The 19,307-nt window shown below is 34.3% G+C and overlaps 1 pseudogene; it reads right to left on the minus strand.

Moving 5' to 3' along the window:
- Positions 1-3,545: 3,545 nt before the first annotated feature.
- On the minus strand, positions 3,546-4,072 carry LOC109457149 (translation machinery-associated protein 7; annotated as a pseudogene).
- Between the last annotated feature and the right edge of the window lie 15,235 nt (positions 4,073-19,307).

Below are 19,307 nucleotides of genomic sequence, written 5' to 3' on the forward strand. Positions count from 1 at the left end.
GAGCCCACTGAAACTAGGTTAATACCTTTCCATAGAAGCTGGGAGATCTGACCACTACCTCTAGATAGTTACATTTAAAAGAGATGGTTCCTAGGTCCTTGAGAAAGACATTCCTGGGTCCTTCAGCTGACAAAAGACATTCCTGGGCCCTACTAGTCTTCAAAACGATGTACATATATTTGAAAGAGAGAAAATACTTACAAGCTTTCAAAAGTAAATACACTAAGAAAAAGAAGGAGGAATAGGTCTCTTCCCTATTTTCAGCAGAAAAAAATTAAGTCTCTTATTTTTAAGTTTTGTCTTTACCAAGGTGATGAGACTTATTGACTCCAGAATCCTAGTTTATATAGTTTTTCAGTCTGTTAAAATATATACATTAGACTTTATGTATATAGTCTTTCCAAACACCATTATGAGCAATGATACTTTAAAGTAGAATATTAAATATATTCTCCTTTTCAAAATCAACAAGTATTTGTGATACCTTCAGTGAAGATGCCATGATTAATACACTTTTAAATATGCATTTTCAACATTAACTCATATTGAGAAATGACGTTGAAACCTTGGCTCTTGTCTTCCTGAAGGAAAGACTTCAATAAAGAGACAGAAATGTGTGCAGCATGAACAGCGGAAGTTTATTAGTAAAAGAAAGTACACTCTGAGACATGGAGCGGGCTGACCCAAGAGAAGGAAGCAACCTCGCCTTACATTGCATGAAGGCTTTGATTTCTTTGGGTAGAGTGGCCTCCCCTCCTCCCTTCTCATATCTCTCTCTTTCCCTGAGGTACCCAGTCCTCTGGCATTTAGCAATGCATGTCTTTGATTTAGAGGCATGTATAAACATATCCCTTTGATTTAGGGGCATGAGTAAACATATGTCCTTGGTTTGGGAGCATGGGTAAACACATCCTTTTGGGGTGTATGAAAACCTGGAAGCCTGTTGGGCTAGTAAGGTATTGAAGGTCCTGACAAACAGGATGTGTACCCTGATAAGCAGGATGTCTTCTCTTAACAATGCATTTCTTTGATTTATGGGTATGTGAAAACCTGGAATCCTAGGATATGGTCCCTGATAAGCAGGATGTCTTCCTCTCTTCTAATGTATTTCTTTGATTTAGAGGTACATGAAAGCCTGGAATCCTACCGGCAGCTGTCAGGAGCTTAGTAACCCCAAGTAGGAGCTACAGCAAGGGGCTTTTCTAACTGGGGCCAAATTTCTCCTTCTCCTGGTCATTTCTATCTATTTCCCTACCTACCCCATCATCATGAAGTAAATTGAGCAATGTACCTGACAGGCTCAGTTACTTGGAAATTTTTAACAACAACAGTAAAAGAATCTGAAGGTAAGAGTTCAGAGTTAAAGTGCATTGAACTCTTGTGAGACAGGAAAAAACGTAGGCTCTTTATATTTTCAAAGTGCTGCCAATTTTGTAAGGAAAATATATGAAATGGGCGTAAAGAATAATAGCTAGTAAAGTGGAAAAGGTCATTTTCCCTGACATACTGTAAACCACGTATATTATAGAGATAAAAAATGGAATTTAGCAAGCAATAAGTATGGGCACATATGCGACTAACGTACAAATTCTAGTGGTTTTTAAACATTAAAGTTTATCCCATCTCTTTCATTGAGATTAAAACTTTAATGAAAACTTGGGAAGGGACATAAATCTAAAGCATAGAATAAGATCAACTACAGCAACAGTGTTCTCAGTTACCTAGAATGATTGGGGAAGGAGTTGTTGATACTCCTTCCAACTTCCCATTTCTAGCAGTTGCTCTAATTTAATTTGTAGACCTCAAGCCACTCACATTTAGGCATTTGTTACTGTCAAGGCAAAGGATGTGAAATGCAGTCAGGTTGCAGAAGATTTGGCCAGACATCAGCTTCCTTTTGATTATTATATGCACAGAGTTATTGAATATGAGACTGGACAATATCTTGGAGATCAGATAGTCCTTTTCACCGAACAAATGAAGTTTAGAGAGAAGGTGAAAAGACTTGCTCAAGGTCACATGGACACTTTAATTTGAATTAGGGCTAACACAGGTTACTATTGCTTAATAATTGTGCCTGAGTTAATTTCCCTGATTCCCAAATAAACATTTTATAATGCAAGTTTACTGGGTTTTTTGTTTGTTTGTTTGTTTGTTTTGCCTTTCCATATCTGTAGATGGTAAGTTAAGGATATGTCAGTGTTGTTTTTAATTTTTTATTTACTTAAAAACAAATTTTTAACCCTCTTTTGTACACTGACGCCTGGGCCCAACCCAACCTGGGTGCTACTCCTCTATGTTATCCACTGTCTCTCAAGGTTTGTTCCAAGCCATTTCCAGACCCATCACTTCCCGGTAAGCATTTACTCTGTATTCATAACTTGCTTTTTACCACATTCAAAAATAAAAAGAGATGTGGGATAACTGTTTTTGGAGCATTAAACATTATATTCGTATTTATTCATTCATGCTGAAAAGCTTTCTAAATGAATAGGTTATTTTTTACCTTAATAAGTCAAGTTTATTCAACATAATTTTTCATCACTACATATGAAAGTGGTTGCATTATTAACTTAAAGCAAGTACTCAAAAATACGTGTCTATTATTAATCTGTAAGTCACAGGATGAAAGATGGGCAGCATATCCAGGACTTTGGGATTTGAATAAAACTATGCCATTATCTTTATTTCCTGTCTCTTCATTTCATCCCATAAATTATAAGAAACTTTATGATCCCCAGTCTAACAACTGCAGTAAATTTTTGAAGCGGAAGATGAACCAGCCTATTTTTGTTTCTCCCCATTAATGATCTTCTTTTCCGTATCTATCTATGTTGACATTTCAGCATGCATAACTTTAAAAAAATGTTATTCGGTAAAAATATATAACACATCAACTTACTGGTGGTTTTGGCCCATTTCTATTTCATTTTCATTACACATTTTTTATTAGATATGAAAGAAGAGCCTTCTCAATTTCAAGATAATTTTTGTAGTATATTTTATAAAATTTCTTCATAAATCTACGTGCTGCAGTTATTCAAGGGTAGAGGTTTTATGCCCTAAGAATCCCAGGTATACATCACAACAATTTTAAAGTTACAAGGTTGTATTATAATGAAATGAAAATTTCTATAGAAAATCACTTTCTTTTCTAGCAATTTAACCACTCAGAATTTCCCCTGGAGAAATGCAGATATAAGAACATATGTGCGCAAGATCATATGTACAAGGATGGCCACTGCAGAATCAGGTGTAATAGCAAAACATAAGAGCCGCACAGTGTCTAGCAACAGGAACTATGGGAGACTATGCATAGCTAAGTATAACAAGTAAGATAAGATCAATATATACTAACAAAATGATTTTCAAAATATTGCTAAGTAGAAAATGAATTTGAAGAACGTTCCATGCAGTACGATATTACTTATATAATTTATATTAAAATATTATATATTATATTATATATATTAGTTATTGTACTGTGTGTATAGTCTATTTGATAAATATGTATTGAGTTTCTACACTGTGTAATGCGCTTTATTTTTTCAAAAGAGTTGGTTTAATTCCAGGCAGTACAGAATTCAGGATAGAACAAAGACTGAAGAACACACTTAGGATTCTGGGTTGGGTTTCCTCTGACCTCACAGCTAAGGTTGAAATGGCTGAGTGAGAAGAACTAAACAGATGAGCCACTGCATTATTATTATTATTTTTTACAAAAGTTTATTCTTAAATGTACAACAGACTCCAAAACAACACTTCATTCTAGCTATAGGTGGCAATAGCTCTTATGGCAGGGAATCCAAATGTTAAAACTGGAATGGAATTAAGGATCACCATTGCTCCAGGCACAAGGAACAGCTCACTTTTTGCCAGATTTCTTAATTCCACCTGTGGCCAGGGGGCCCTCCCCCGCGGCCTTCGCTTTTAACTCCTCGAGTTTCTTTTGCTTCTCTTTTTGCTTTTGCTTGAATGCCTTCTCATCCTCGTCCATCTGCTTGGCCTGCTTCTTGGGCTGCTTCAGGGGCTTCTTCTTGCCACCTTCGCGGCTGGACATGGCACCTGCCGTCCCTTCTGTAATGCACTTTTTAAGAGTGTGACTGAGGAAAAATTTGGAAGTCAATGGCATGTAAGTGAATTGTAAAGCCATTAGGAAAAGGATATAGAAAAAAACAAGTCTAGAATAATCCAAAATAAAGCAATGACAGGGGCTCTCTCTGACACAGGAATGGATGGGTTAGTATAGAGAGGATAGAATAGAGATATTTAACCTTGTATGTATGTTTGAGTGCCCCCTTTTTCTCTTTGGCACTATATTCATTTATTAGTTGTGTAAATCAGTTTGGATGCTCATATTTTACAGTTATAGGGAACATAGTATAGCGGCATTTAAATTGGATTGTAAAGCATCATAGTGGGTAGCAAGAATAGGATTTAAAATGTCAGAGGGGAACAAATATTGACACTACTCATTCTCCTTGGATGCATACAGATTTCAGAGATCACTCAAACATGACCCTGACTTAGGTCTTTTTGTCAGTCTCCTTTTGACACACATAGCAGGGCAAAGGTAGGGTTATTTTCCTCTTTCCCATTCATTTGGGGCTGAGCACTTTAAAAAGTGCCATGTAAAGTCCTCAGAGAGAACACAGTTTCCCTCGAAAGTTTGGAAAAAGACATGACCTTTGATCAGGATGAAGAAACTGACGGAAATCACTACACTCAAAGAATAAACACATTAAAAAGAGAGAATACATATAAAAAATGAAAACCAATACCTTTACAAATAACTGGTAACATATTTTGGGAGGGAAACCATATTAAAAACTATGTTAAGCTCTTTTGCTTGTGCCTGTGGTGCCGACAGGATGGCCAAGTGTTGCTGTCTTTGGACTGCCAGAAGAGACATGATCAATAGTACAAGAAAGCCCATTTGGGCATAGCCCTGAAGACCAACATTTTTGGAGGCAATCCGTGCAAAGGGAATTGTGTGGGAAAAAGTAGGGGTTGAAGCCAAACAGCCAAATTCTGTCATCAGGAAGTGTGTCAGGTCCAGCTGACCAAGAATGGCAAAAAAAAAAATCACAGCCTTTGCACCCAATGATTGTTGTTTGAATTTTATTTATGAAGTTCTTGTTGCTGGATTTGGTTGTAAAGGTCATGCAGGTGGTGACATTCCTGGAGTCTGCTTTAAGGTTGTCAAAGTAGCCAATGTCTCTCTTTTGGCCTTATACAAAGGCAAGAAGGAAAGACGGAGATCATAAGTTTTGATGGTGAAAACACAGTAGTAATAAATTTTCATATGCCAAAAAAATTTTTTTTATTGAGATTAAATATAGAAGGACACATGCCAGAGGGCAGAAAAGAAAATATAAAACAAAACAAAAACCAATCTTGACATTTAGAAAGATTTCCATTAGATGAAAAGTGTGATCACAAAACAAAAAATAGGTTAATAACCAGAAGACTAGATAAAGAACAACATGGCAAATTAGAAAATAAATACATTTTAAAAACTATCTCAAAGTCATGGAAAGAGATAAGACTAGGAAAATTTAATTCAAGAGCAGGATTGCAGTAATAATCCCCCCCCCCCAAGAAAACAATTATGAGATCCGATATCACAAAATAGATTAGATATCCCAGAAAGAGAAAGGACATCACATGAAAGAAATAATAAAAACCATTGGAGATGAAACATTTCCAGAATTGAATAAAAAGATTTGGGTCATAAGATTAAAAGTGTATGCTGAGACCAGGAAAATGAGAAACATTTTGTTCAAGTGTATAAATTCTAAGAGTAAAATATTTCCAGTTTCATCCAGGCAGGAAAACAGAAAAATGTTAATACATGTATATGTAACTTAAAAACAACAACAAAAAACTTCATTATATTTTATAATTTGAATTTACCATAATTTTTAGATCAAATTTCCACTTGGAGATTTCCAAGATATGATACAAATTCAATGGGTAAGACAATCTAGGTCAGTGTGAATGGAAATTGCCAGGGTAGAGTCACTTTTGTCATGGGAACTGAAATGGAGCAGGGAGGGGTCATGAAGAGGTTACCTTATGCTCCTCCTACCTTTGAACTTTTGAACCAACAGTGAGACCACATCCTGAACTTTACTTCCTCTTCACCATGACAATGAGAGCATGTGTACTCTTCATCTTGAAAGGAGCCAATCGGGTTCATCAGCCAGAATCCTTCATTTGCATAGAGAACCTAAATAAATTTTGACCTTGGACTTTCTTGCTTGCTATAGACGCACATCCTGTAACTTGCTTATCTCAGAGTCTCACCACCTGGACTTCACCAATCCTTTTTAAACTTGTCATGACACCATGCTAGACAGCCAGTAGGAAAAGTTCCTTTTGCTACAAACTTGTGGTGTTTGACCTTGTAAGCTCTAGCTTTCTTTTGTCTTCCCAGAGCACAGTTGGAGATGCTACCTGAATCTGTATCTCTCAGATTGCAATCCTTTAGCTCAAATAACTGCTTTTTATTCCTTATTACAGCTTAAACCCACCCCTACCCCCCTTTTTTTCGGTTGACAGCAGTGTTAAGAGAATGGCTCAAATAATAGACTGACCCATAGATCTTGGTAGGAAGGGATGATAAAATAGGCCATTGCTGACAGATAAGAAGACATTTAGGGATTTAAAGAATTGAGAAACTGGAGGTGCTGATGAGGTCAAAGAAAAAGCATAATTTTGTATTGCTTGATAAAATACTTACTAGATATTTGCATCAATCTATTTGTGTAAATAAATTACTGGGAACTAAAGTTTTAATGACTTTTAGTTTTAGTAAGATAAAAAGAAAAAGAAAACCTTTTAATAAGAATTGAAGTCACTTTTCATAAATGCAATTAGAAAAAAGTATGACCAGAGTACTTAATTCAAGAAGCAGGATTTAATTCTGTTTTGTATCCCCACTCCTCTCAGCCCATATTTTTAAGCAAAATCTCCATATGCAATAAATATAATTTTAACTTAAATTACTTCATTAATTTGAATGACAATTGCATATTTACATTCCATTTTAGTCTTTTGATACATTTAGCACTGTGATTGCAAAAATCTTTTAATAGGAAATAAATCAGGACTCCAGTTGTAACATATCAAATTCTTTCTATTGCAAGGCAAACAAAAATTTAGCTTGGCATGTTTAAGTATCATTTTTTTTCTTTTTTTGCTAGTTGTGATTCTTCACGTAATATGAGAATAAATAGTTCTTTGTCATTTTATATGCTCACATGATATTTCTGTCTATAAGAATAATATTTTATTTTAAAAATATTTTGTGACCCTTCATTTTAAATTTTATATTCCAAATGATATAATTATATAATGCAAAATAATTTTTGTTGCTTCAAATTTTTGAATTTGCATCTCCACATAAACAAAGTTTCCTAAATATAAAATTTATATTCAGGAAGCTTAACTGATACTTTCTTTGGCAAGTAAAGGTTAATATAAATATTTATACTTTTGATAAACTCAAGAGGTTAAAATCATTAATATGCTCACTGTAGCAGCAGGGTACAAAATATTAAAAATTTCAAACATACAATTAAAATAACTATGGAACTAAATTAGTTACGAAGCTGCTTTAAGATACAGTATTAAGAGAAAACAACCCAAGTGTCTACCAATAAATAAAAAGGATAAATGAAATACGGTATATATATATACAATGGACTATTATTCCATTTTAAAAAGAAATGAAATTCCGATACCTGCTGTAACATCAATGAAACTTAGACATTATGCTAAGTGAAATAAGCCAGACAAAGAAGGACAAATATTTTATGATTCCATTTATGTGCAGTACCTAGAATACACAAATTAAAAGAGTTAGAAAGTAGATTAGAGATTATCAGGGGCTGGGGGAAGAAAACGTAAGGAATTATTGTTTAGTGGTTACGGGGTTTCTGTTTGGAATGGTAAAAGAGTTCTGGAGGTGGATCAGTGATGGCTGTACAAAATTGAGGGTATAATTAGTGCCACTGAATTGTACACTTAAAAATGATTAGAATGGTTTATTTTACGTCATGTATATTTTAACACACACACAGGAGATTTTTGATAGTTATTACATGCAAATACACTTTCATATACAGAATAAAAACTAGGGCAAGGAAATATGCTGTATTTATTGATGAAAATTTAGTTACTGTGCTTATGTATTAGATGTAGTCATTGCAGTACTAATCTAAGATGATGTTCTAACAGGTCTGAACAAAATTCAGAATTTATATATTTTAGATTCTTAGGCCTTTGGATGATAGGAGTGGAATTATTTTTATTAAATAGATATTGGGGAAATTATTACAATCTAATCAGTGTCACCTTCACACTACATATATTTTAAATAAACTGTGTACTAGTATTTTCTGAGTATTGCAAAATTTCAAGTTTGTAGAAGAAGTTATTGTATTCAGGACATTTTTAGATATATAATCTTTTATTTGTTATTTAGTTAAAATTATTAGTATTTTCTGGTTTCCTTCCTTTATATTATACCTAGAAATATCTTTTCCAACTGATGAATAAATATGGAATTACATTTTATGCTAAATATTTTATGATTTTATTTTTTAAAGTTAATCTCTTAATATGTTGTATCAGTTACATATTGCACTTATTTTTTTCCCCTTCAAGTAACTATCCCAGACACATTTATTGTGTGAGTTTACATTTCACCACTAATACAAACTATCTTCATCCTATATTATTGTGTTAACTGAGTGTAATGAATCAGGAGGCTTTGGTTAGAAATAAATGATAAAGATTTATTTAAAGGTCTTAGGTTTGCAAACCAGAAACACAACTAGGCAATACCCAGAGTGTTCTGAAGAAGGAAAAGAATCTGAGGGTTCTTAAAGTAAAAAGTACATTCTTGAGAAGAGTCATTTTTGCACTTTTAGCCTCTGGATTGTTCTGAGACTGTAATCCTCTAGAGGACTGATGCTCTGAATAATGGATGTCACTTGGTCTGGATACAGGAACGTTCTTTTCTTAGTCCTTCAGGGAATAATCAAAGGGTTAGCTGAGGGTCTGGTATATATCTAGGCATTGACACAAGACTGGAAAGTTAAAAATTTTAAATTCCCTAGGTTAGTAAAAACAAGAATAAAATTGTTTCCTCATACCTCAACCTACTTAATTTTAGTAATTTGGCAGCTTGACTACAGTGACTCTGTTGTATTTCTTCACAGTATACCTCAATTAACTGTTAAGGTTTAAGGTATACTATTGATCTTTTTATTCACTGTTACTGTTCAGAAAAATTTGGTGAGAGCACCATAACATATAAGTTACTGAAAAATGACTAAATGTTTTACTCTCTGGTGTGCAAGTACATTTAATTCCTCTTATGTCCAAATATTTTTATGACTCTAAGCATTATTTTACAGCTTTAAATCATCTTGTCAGCCATCTCTTCCTATCATCTAACAAAAATTGTTGCAATTTTAATTACTATTGCAGTAAAATTTGTATTAACTTAAGAAAATCCACTCTCGTTTCTTTCAGTTATTCTTGTTATTTACTTCCATGGCTCTAAATAATGTGTTAAATAACACTGCTACTTTTTGGTTGTTTAGTTTTAAATGTCATCTATTCACTTCACATTAGAGGAAATAATTCTTCTCTGTGATTCCACCCCACCACATTCTTTCATCCTTCCCATTTCCATTCTCCTAATATAATGATAATATTTGCATTCTTATGAGTATGTCAATGCTATCATAGTTGAGTATTGTTTACTTTTGCACCATTTAAAACAATAAAAATTTGCTTGCTTGATTTTCTGTGTATCATTAATTCAAACAAACCCTTAGAAAATTGCCTAAATTTCCCCTGAAATATTCAGACAGATTAGTTGTGCTATGCATTTCATCTACCATGTTTCCCTGAAAATAAGACCTTGCCGGACAATCAGCTCTAAAGGGTCTTTTGGAGCAAAAATTAATATAAGACCTGATCTATATAATATAATGTAATATAATGTAACGTAACGTAATGTAACATAACGTAATATAATATAATATGATATAATATAATACTGGGTCTTATATTAATTTTTGCTCCAAAAGACGCATTAAAGCTGATAGTCTGGCTAGGTCTTATTTTCAGGGAAACATAGTACCTGAAAAAATGCCACCCCTCCCCACCCACAGGCATCTGACCTGCTTTAATCTGGCAGTAGTTGCTTCCTATGCTGGTGCATGTCTATCATCCTGGAAGTAATCTTTTCCTTTAATCTGGGGAATCCTTTTGCTTTCCCCCTGTAATAGATATTTTGTTTCTAGTATGGCCTCTTATTTTCCTTCTTGTTCCCTCATGTTGATGATGTAAATCAAACATTAGCTTCCTGAGGGGAGGGGAAAATATGGGAAGGAAAAATTTCAAACATTCAAACACAGGACAATGACACTTGATTGATAGGTTGGCTGGATAGACTTGGTTGGATAGAAAATTGAGGGCGGAGGGTTATATAGTATTCCTTCAGATTTTTAAAGCTACTTTTCTATTGTCTTATAGTTTCAAGTGTTTTTGTTAGGTCTACAGCTGGTATGATAATTGACCCTGTCAAATTATGTACTTTATTTTTCTTTCTGAAAATGTATTTCTAATTTCCCTATTGCTCTAAAACTTAATAAATGTGTAAATTGTGCTGAGGACACTTAGAGCTCTTTATATTTAAAATACACTATATTTTATTTTCAGGAAAATTTCCTAAATATATTTTATCTCTTCTGTTTTCTCTAATGACTTCTTCTGGATTATTTGGATATTGAAACTTTTGGACTGATCTTCTAATTTTCATATCTTCACCTTAAAAAACAACAACACTTTATTTGTGGTATAATTGACATGTAAATGCTATACATATTTAACGGATATAATTTGATATATTTGGAGATACATATATACTTCTATGAAACCATTGCTACCATCAAGGCCATAAACACATTCATTACCTTTTATCTTTCTTTGCCATTTGCTCTATTTTCTCTTTCTAGTAAATTCCTTATAACTTTTGTTCACATTTCTATCAGTGTTGAATTTCTGAGTTTAATTTTGTTTTCTGAATGTCCCTTTCTTATAATATCCTCTCATTTTAATATTGAGATATAATTGACATATAACATTAGTTTCAAGTGTACAACATAGTGATGTGACATTTGTATATATTGTGAAATGATTATCACAATAAGTCTAGTGAACGTCCATCATTACACAGTTACAAAATCTTTTTCCTTGTGATGAGAACTTTTAAGATCTACTCTCTTAGATACTCTCAAATAGGTAATCAGTACTGTTAACTATAGTCACCATGATGTACATTCAATAATATCCAATTCTTCATAGTTGTCATGTCATCTCTTATTTCTCATTACAAATGATAGTGTAAGGCTTGATTGAGAGTTTTTTTGGACATTTTCATAATCCTGAAGAGTTACGTTTCCTCCCACTTTCTTTCTTCTCATGTTTTGATTGTTCTTTCATTTGAGCTGCACTTCTCATGGTCTGCTCCTTCTTGGTTGTCTGCTTACATTTAAGAGAACTAAGCTGACCAGAAGCTCGAACTTGTGAAAGGCTTTTTTTTTGGCTGTGAGCTTCGAATGGAATGATCTAGATAGGCTGTTTAGTAAGATAATCGGTATTTTTAGGTCTTTTTCCTAAGACTGGTCATAGTTTGCAAAGGAAAAGTCTCCAATCTAGTTTGATCAGTGAAGAAATGGTTACTTGCCCTGTGTGAGCCAAGTGGTCAAGGGCTTCCTAGAAGGTCTTGCATCTAGTAAGAGTTGTTCATTTAATTCAGTGTTGTGCTGGAGCTGGCTTGTACTGGCGCATGAGAGCCAAATGTTATCATTTTAGGAAGTTTGCAAGCCAGTTGTTAAACACAGCCTTTTAAGAGCTACGTTACATAAGCATACAATTAAATTATATAAAGAACAAAGGTAATAAAAATTCAAAACTCACTTCTTTCTAATTATTTCTCTAGATTTTCAATTATCTATGCGCTTGAGGTAATTTATTACTGTTGTATCTGTAGGGTGGAAATATTACAAATGTGGTCCTGCACATCTTTCCCTGTTCAGTAGCATCATGTTGATAGCTTTAAATCGGCCGTGGAAATAGTATTTACAGCACATAAATCAGCAAACCTTATACATCAGGGCTTGCTTTATTGTTTTTTATTGTCTAGACTTAATAAAGTGAAGCAAAAAAATATTGATAAGGCACATTAAACTGAAAAATGTTTAGATTGGTAGCTGTTACGTTGTTAAGAGCACAAAAGTGAAGAAATATTCTTCTAGTACTTAAAAATGATGATCTAATCAAAGAAGTCATGTCATTGACAAATGAGTGAAGTGCCTACAGGTATCTGCAGAATTTCATTTTGTTTTATTTTTTAAGTAAACAAAAATAACCAGTATTCATGTTTGAACTACTCTTATCCATCAGTTGCAATCATACATAGATTGACTATAGATACAAGAGTTTGGCAACAACAACAACAAATTGATGAAAGCATTTACAAGAATCAATTGCTCTATGGAATTTATAGTAAAGAGTATTACATATTTAATTATGATTTAAAAATATATTACCATTATTATTTTAATTTTATGGGGGAATGTTGGGCAACAGTGTGTTTCTCCAGGGCCCATCTGCTCCAAGTCCTTCAATTTAGTTGTGGAGGGCGCAGCTCAGCTCCAAGTCCAGTTGCCATTTGATCCCACAATCTTGTTGTTGAAAGCCTGTGCTCTAACCAATTGAGCCATCCAGCTGCCCCTCCGGAAGCTCAGTGGCAGCTCATTGTCTTCAGTCTAGTTGTGGAGCGTGCAGCTAACTGGCCCATATGGGAATCGAACCGGCAACCCTGTTGTTCAGAGCTTGCACTCTAACCAGCTGAGCCATCTGGCTGCCCAAAAGATATTATTTTTTAAGAGCTGTTTTAGGTTCACAGTCAAATTGCAAGGAAGGTACAGATATTTGCCATAATTCCCTATCCCCACACATGCATAACCTTACCCATTATCAACATCATTCAGAGAATGATACCCTATTTTCCGGAAAATAAGACCCAACCAGACCACCAGCTCTAATGCATCTTTTGGAGCAAAAATTAATATAAGAACCAGTCTTATTTTAATATAAGTGGAATAGAAAGGTATTTAATCCAGCAGGCTACATAACACACAGATCTTGAGAGTAATAATCTTTTACCTCCTTAGAAGTTAACCAATAAAAGAAGTTAACCATGGCTTCTCCTTATATTAAAATAAGACCGGGTCTAATATAATATAATGTAATATAATGTAATATAATGTAATATAATATAATATAATATAATATAATATAATATAATATAATATGAGGTCTTATATAAGACCAGGTCTTTATAGTATATTATAACATAATATAATATAACATAATATAATATAATATAACATAATACCAGGTCTTATATTAATTTTTGCTCCAAAGAATGCATTAGAGCTGATGGTCCAGCTAGGTCTTAGTTTTGGGGAAACATGATACATTTTTACCAAGGATAACCCTACACTGACACATCATAGTCACCCACAGTCCATAGTTTACCTCAGCATTCACTCTTGGTGGTGAACATTTTATGGGATTGGACAAATGTATAATGACATCCATCCATCTCCATAATATCACACTGAGTATTTCACTGCCCTGAAAATCCTGTGTGCTCGGCCCATTCATCTCTCCACCACTCTCACCACCCTCCCACCCCACCCACCCCCGACAACCACTGATCTTTTACCTTCTTTATAATTTTACCATTTTTAAGAATGTCATGTAGTTGAAATGATACAGTATGTAGCCTTTTCAGATTGATTTCTTTGACTTAGTGATACGTATTTAAGGTTCTTTCACATCTTTTCATGACTTGATAGCTCTCTTATTTTAATTTCAATTTTTCAGCACTGAATAATATTTCATTTTCTGGATGTATCACTGTTTATCCATTCAGCTACCGAAGGACAGCTTCTTTTTTAAGAAGAGGGGGAAAAGGATAAAAAATATGAATAATACAATGACAATACCTACATACCTATCAATAATCACTTTAAATGTAAATGAGTTAAATGCTTTAATCACAGACATAGGGTGGCTGAATGGATAAGAAAACGAGACTCATACATATTCTGCCTACAAGAGACCCACTTCAAATCAAATGACACACACTGCTTTTGCTAAATCTAGAGTCTCATGGGAGAGGTCATGCTGAGAACTGAGGATGGCTGCCATCAGTACCAGGCCTGCAGTAACTTTGCAAAAAGCCAGAACACCCAGATGCCTGCTGTCGGATCCCTTAAGGTTCAGTGAGCGATAGAGCCTTGTGCAGTAAGCAAGTTGGGTGAGGCAGGGTCCCAGGGAGTCACTAGAGTGGGAAGAGTTGTGGTCACTAGGTTAATGTAGACTCTGGTTTGCTGTCAGTGTTGAGCCTGGAGCAGCTCAGCAAAAGTCTCAGGACACACCGAGGCCAGTCACCACCCCGCCTGGGGCCTATGGACTCTGATAGTTTTCCAAGAAAGAGTGAAATGTAGGAGGGGCTGACTGTTCTCAGAGAAAGTGCTTCCAGCAATGCGCGAGTTGGGTGGAGCTGGGTCCCAGCTGAGTCAGCAGGGTGGAGCTGCGGAGCTCACCAGACCAATCAGATTCATATTTGGCCATGGGGGGGTGGGCTCAACATAGGAAAGATGTTGCCCACCTGCTGGCTGCATGAGAGGAAGAACCCCCACTGGGAAAATGCTGACTATCCTTCAGTCCTCCCCCGAAGGCACACACCTCAATCTGCCCCCCATATGTCTCCGAGGCCTCCAAATCACCGTCCCCTCTGCTGGAGTCCAAGGTGAGTGCCTCCAAGTGAGTGAGTGTGCACAGGCCATTTAAGAGAACATCTGAGTTTCCCACAGCTGTCCATCTCACTCAAATGGTAGGAATTCCCACTGTTTTTTACAGCCAGGTGTTGTGGGGGCTCCTATTCCTGGCACCAGTACTCCAGGCTGGGGAGGTTTGGGGCCTGTTCTGTGTCTCCACCCCTCCTACCAGTCTTGACATGGCTTCTTCTTTATATTTTTAGTTACAGGACTTCTGTTTGGCTAGACTTCAGGTGGTTCTCCAGGTTGATTGTTCTGTAATTTAGTTGTAATTTTAATGTGTTCACGGAAGCTGCAGGAACAGTGTTTATCTACTCCACCATCTTGGATCTCTCTGTTTATCAATATTTTTCAGTAAAGTTTCATGTTGCCCCATAAAAGTCATGTGTGTCTTTTATCCATTACAAGTGCTTTTATATTTACAAGTACTTTTATTGATGTTTTAAATGGTATATTTTAAAAATTGCATCATATAACCATCTATTGCTTGTGTATAGAAATGCTATTAATTTTTATATTTGATTTTATGTCCACAATCTTGTTGCTTCTAATAATTTGTATTTTTTTGATTGGTCTATATAGAAAATAATGATACCTACAGGGAGGAACAATGTGATTCCTTTCTTTACGTTTCTTAGACTCTTGTTTCTTTTTATTGTGCCCCGTACTGAACAACACTCATAGTACAATATTGAAAAGAAGTGATGATAGTGAGCATTCTACTATTTTTCCTGATTTTAAAGGGAATGCTTCTACTACTTCACCACTTTGTATGGTGCTGTAGTTTTGTTTGTTTGTTTGTTGTGTTTTGTTTTTTAAGATACTCATTATCAGTTTATTAAATATCTTTCTATTCCACTTACTAATAATTTTAAAAAATAATGTGTTTTATTAATGCATTTTATTAAAAAACATGTTGCACCTGTGTAGGTGATTATTTATAGTCCTTTGCACTTAATATGCATATGTGTTAAATTCCATTATTAGATTTTATAATGTTAAACTATTCTGGAACTTCTGGGATAAACCCCAACTGGTCATGAACTATTATTTCTCTTATACATTGCTAGGTTTGGTACTGTAATATTTTATTTGGGATTTTACATCTATATTAATGATTAAAATTAGCCTATATATTTATTTTCTTATTATGGTCTTATCTGGTTATAATATCAAGTTTATTATGGCTTCGTTAAAAATAATTGAAGAAGAGACATGTTCTGTTGCTTTACAGCTGCCAAACTGTTTGTTCCCCCACGCTCTTCCCAGGATTTCACAAGGGAGTGCCTCAGCAAACTGAGGCCCAATGGAATTATATCGGTCCCTCCCCTTCAATGGATTCCTTGGAGTTGTGTGTGTGTGTGAAGACAAAGTATAAACTGGAACACAATGGGAACTTTCGGAAAGACAGCCAGCAGGCTACGTAACACACAGATCTTGAGATTAATAATCTTTTACCACCTTAGAAGTTAACCAATAAAAACTATGCGTTGGCCGATTCAGGGCTCAGTCCTTGAGGCTCAGTCCTTGAGGCTCAGTCCCTTGGCCCTGCTTGTACCCTGTGCTTGACTACTGTCTTTTCTTAGCCCTGCACCGCCCTTCTCGCTTCCCAGAGCTCGTGTCGTGCGGGACGCGACAATGTCCCATGTTTTCTATTAATAGATTTTTAAAAAATATTGGAATAATTTTTTCTTTGACTATTTGGTATAATCCATCTATAAAATTAGAGAGCCTGTTTTTTGTAAAATGGGTAATAAATTTTATTTACTAGTTAAGTTTTTTAATGGTTGTAGGGCTATTAAAAACTTCTATTTCTCTTTGAGCAAGTATGATAATTATTTTTCTATGAAAATGTTTATTTCCTTTAATTTTTTCAAATTTGGCATAATGTTTTTTCTTATACTTTCTTTAATCTTTACTGTGCTTTATCAATAGTTTTATCCTGTTTATATTTCTAATACTATTTATTTGTGGCTCTCCTCTTTTTCTGGCTTGTTTTGCCCAGATACTTGTCAATTTCATCAATCTTTTTTAAAAAAACAAACACATTTTGTCATTGTTAATTCTATTTTTCTTTGTTCTTCTCTTTTTTTCCAGCTGTTTTATTTTACTGGGTTTATTTGTTCTTTTCTAAATTCTTAACTCAATGATTAGCTTATTAATTTTTAGACTTTCCTTTCTGATATGAGCTTTTAAGTATATACATTCCCCTACAAATACTACTTTAGCTGCAACAAACAAATTGTCATTCAGTTCTAATCATTTTCTACTTTTTTTCATGGTTTATTTTTTAACCAATAAGTTATTAAGAAGTTTGTCAGTAAATTTATGTGTGCTTGTTAGTGTACTTATTTTCAAATATATGTTTTCTTTTAGACATTTTTTGTTTCAATTTCCAACTCAATTAAAATATGGTTAGAGAATAGATATTCATGATGATATTAAATCTTTTTAGATTATTCATTCTTTTAGACGTAGTCCATGGTCACTTTTCTCTGCATTCTAAATAGACTTGAGAGAAATGTGTATTTTCTAAATTTTGATTCTTGGTTCTAAATACAGTCATTGGATCAATTAGTAATTGTAAATTCCAAATCTAGAATAGTTTTATGTATGTTTTGCCTTAGCTACTATCTACAAAAGGGTTGTTAAAATCTCTCTATATAATGGTGGCTTGTAAAATTCTCCTTGCAGTTGTGTTAATTTTGTTTCATGTATTTTGAAGTTATGCTATTAGGTACATACTGTTAAGTCTTAGGGCAATATAGCCTCTATAACCCTGTGATTCACATCATCCAGTAAGATGACTTTCACTTTTAATCATAACCGATTAGGAAGATTGTAAGAAAATTTCAAAATAGACTGAAACAGTATAGAGCTACCTCAAATCCAATCAAGCATTGTGGCTGATTAGATGAGAGATATTTTAATCTGATATGAAAATTAACTGATGACTCAAATCCTAAAATATGAGCTAGGCAATCATTGCCAGGTTTTTGTTCTGGAGTCACTGTTACAGATATTCAACTAGGACTCGGCGCTTTTTATTTGTATCATAGAGGAGAATCTGGTTGGTTACTCAGCAGGTATTTCAGATAATTAAAACACTCCTTCAAGCTGAAAAGGCAAAAGCAAAAATGTTTGAACGGTAGTTTCAAACATTTTGAGATAATTATTTCCTTAGAGAATTAACGTTTTTTTAATCCAGAAAAGAGTTGGAATTATTTCTCATTGTTTTCCAATATTATTGCATTACAATAAGAAAACCATTTTTAATTTTGTTTAACAGAATTAGACCTATTAGAGTAATAGATTAATCTTGTAATTACAGTTGCCAGTTATTTGATTAAACAATTGATTTAGATTTCTGATTTTAAAATAAAATATTACTATTTTATATACAGTGTTAGAATACCTGATAGATTTTAAGAATTGTTGTATGATAAGAATTTAAGTCATTATATTTATATACCTTATTTATGTATTCTGTAAAGTTTGTGAAATAGATAATTGAAGGAATGAAAAAGGAACTTGAATATATTACATTTATGAACACAGGTTAAGTTTTAAAGTGTTTAAACTAACTGTGTAGGTTGGAACAAATATTAGATAATGCCCTATAGTCTCCTTTACAGCCAATTTTTTCTCATTCCACACACAAGGTATGTTTATACTTTTGAACCTTCTAGTGGTTCCTGGGACCATCTGATCAGTTCTGGCCAATGGCTGTTATTTCCATGCTAATGCTTTTAATTGCCAGAGTGAGGTATTCTAGTGCTCTTCTCCCTCACTGTACCTTACTCAAAAGCTTCTCTCTGACATGGGAGCAACAAACATGGAGATTCCACCAGGCTGGGTCTTTGAGTGACTATATAGAATAGAAGCCCCTTGGTAATTTAAGTTTGACTTACAATGTGAGGAAGAAATGATCTGTTGTCTATTTAGGCAAGTGAACTATTGTTTTTTTTTGTCTTTGCAGCATAACTCATCCTGTCTTGATTGATAAAGCTATTGATTTAGGGAGGGCAAGGCCTGAAAGATATGGCTTTTCCTTAGTCATTAGGAAACTGTGGCAAGAAAAATTATATTGAGATGAGAGGAAAAATTGGTATTTTATGTTTTTCTGTGGCAAGACATTTTCTAAAACTTTCAACTGTGGTAGTTTGAGAGGCATATTGTATGCTTATTACATTTGTGTTTGTAAAGGAAGAGGTTGTAAAACAGTAGCAGGTGCTGGTCAGTATTGGCGTTATGTTTTTGGCAAAATGTTCCAAGAAATATCTGAGCACAGTAGGAAACTGACAGTTTTACAAATAGATATGAGATGGATTGAAGGTATTCCAGAAAGTTGAAAAGTTTCAATGTCAC

The sequence above is a fragment of the Rhinolophus sinicus genome, linkage group LG05, assembly GCF_036562045.2.
Source record: "Rhinolophus sinicus isolate RSC01 linkage group LG05, ASM3656204v1, whole genome shotgun sequence".
NCBI classification, from domain to species: Eukaryota; Metazoa; Chordata; class Mammalia; order Chiroptera; family Rhinolophidae; genus Rhinolophus; species Rhinolophus sinicus.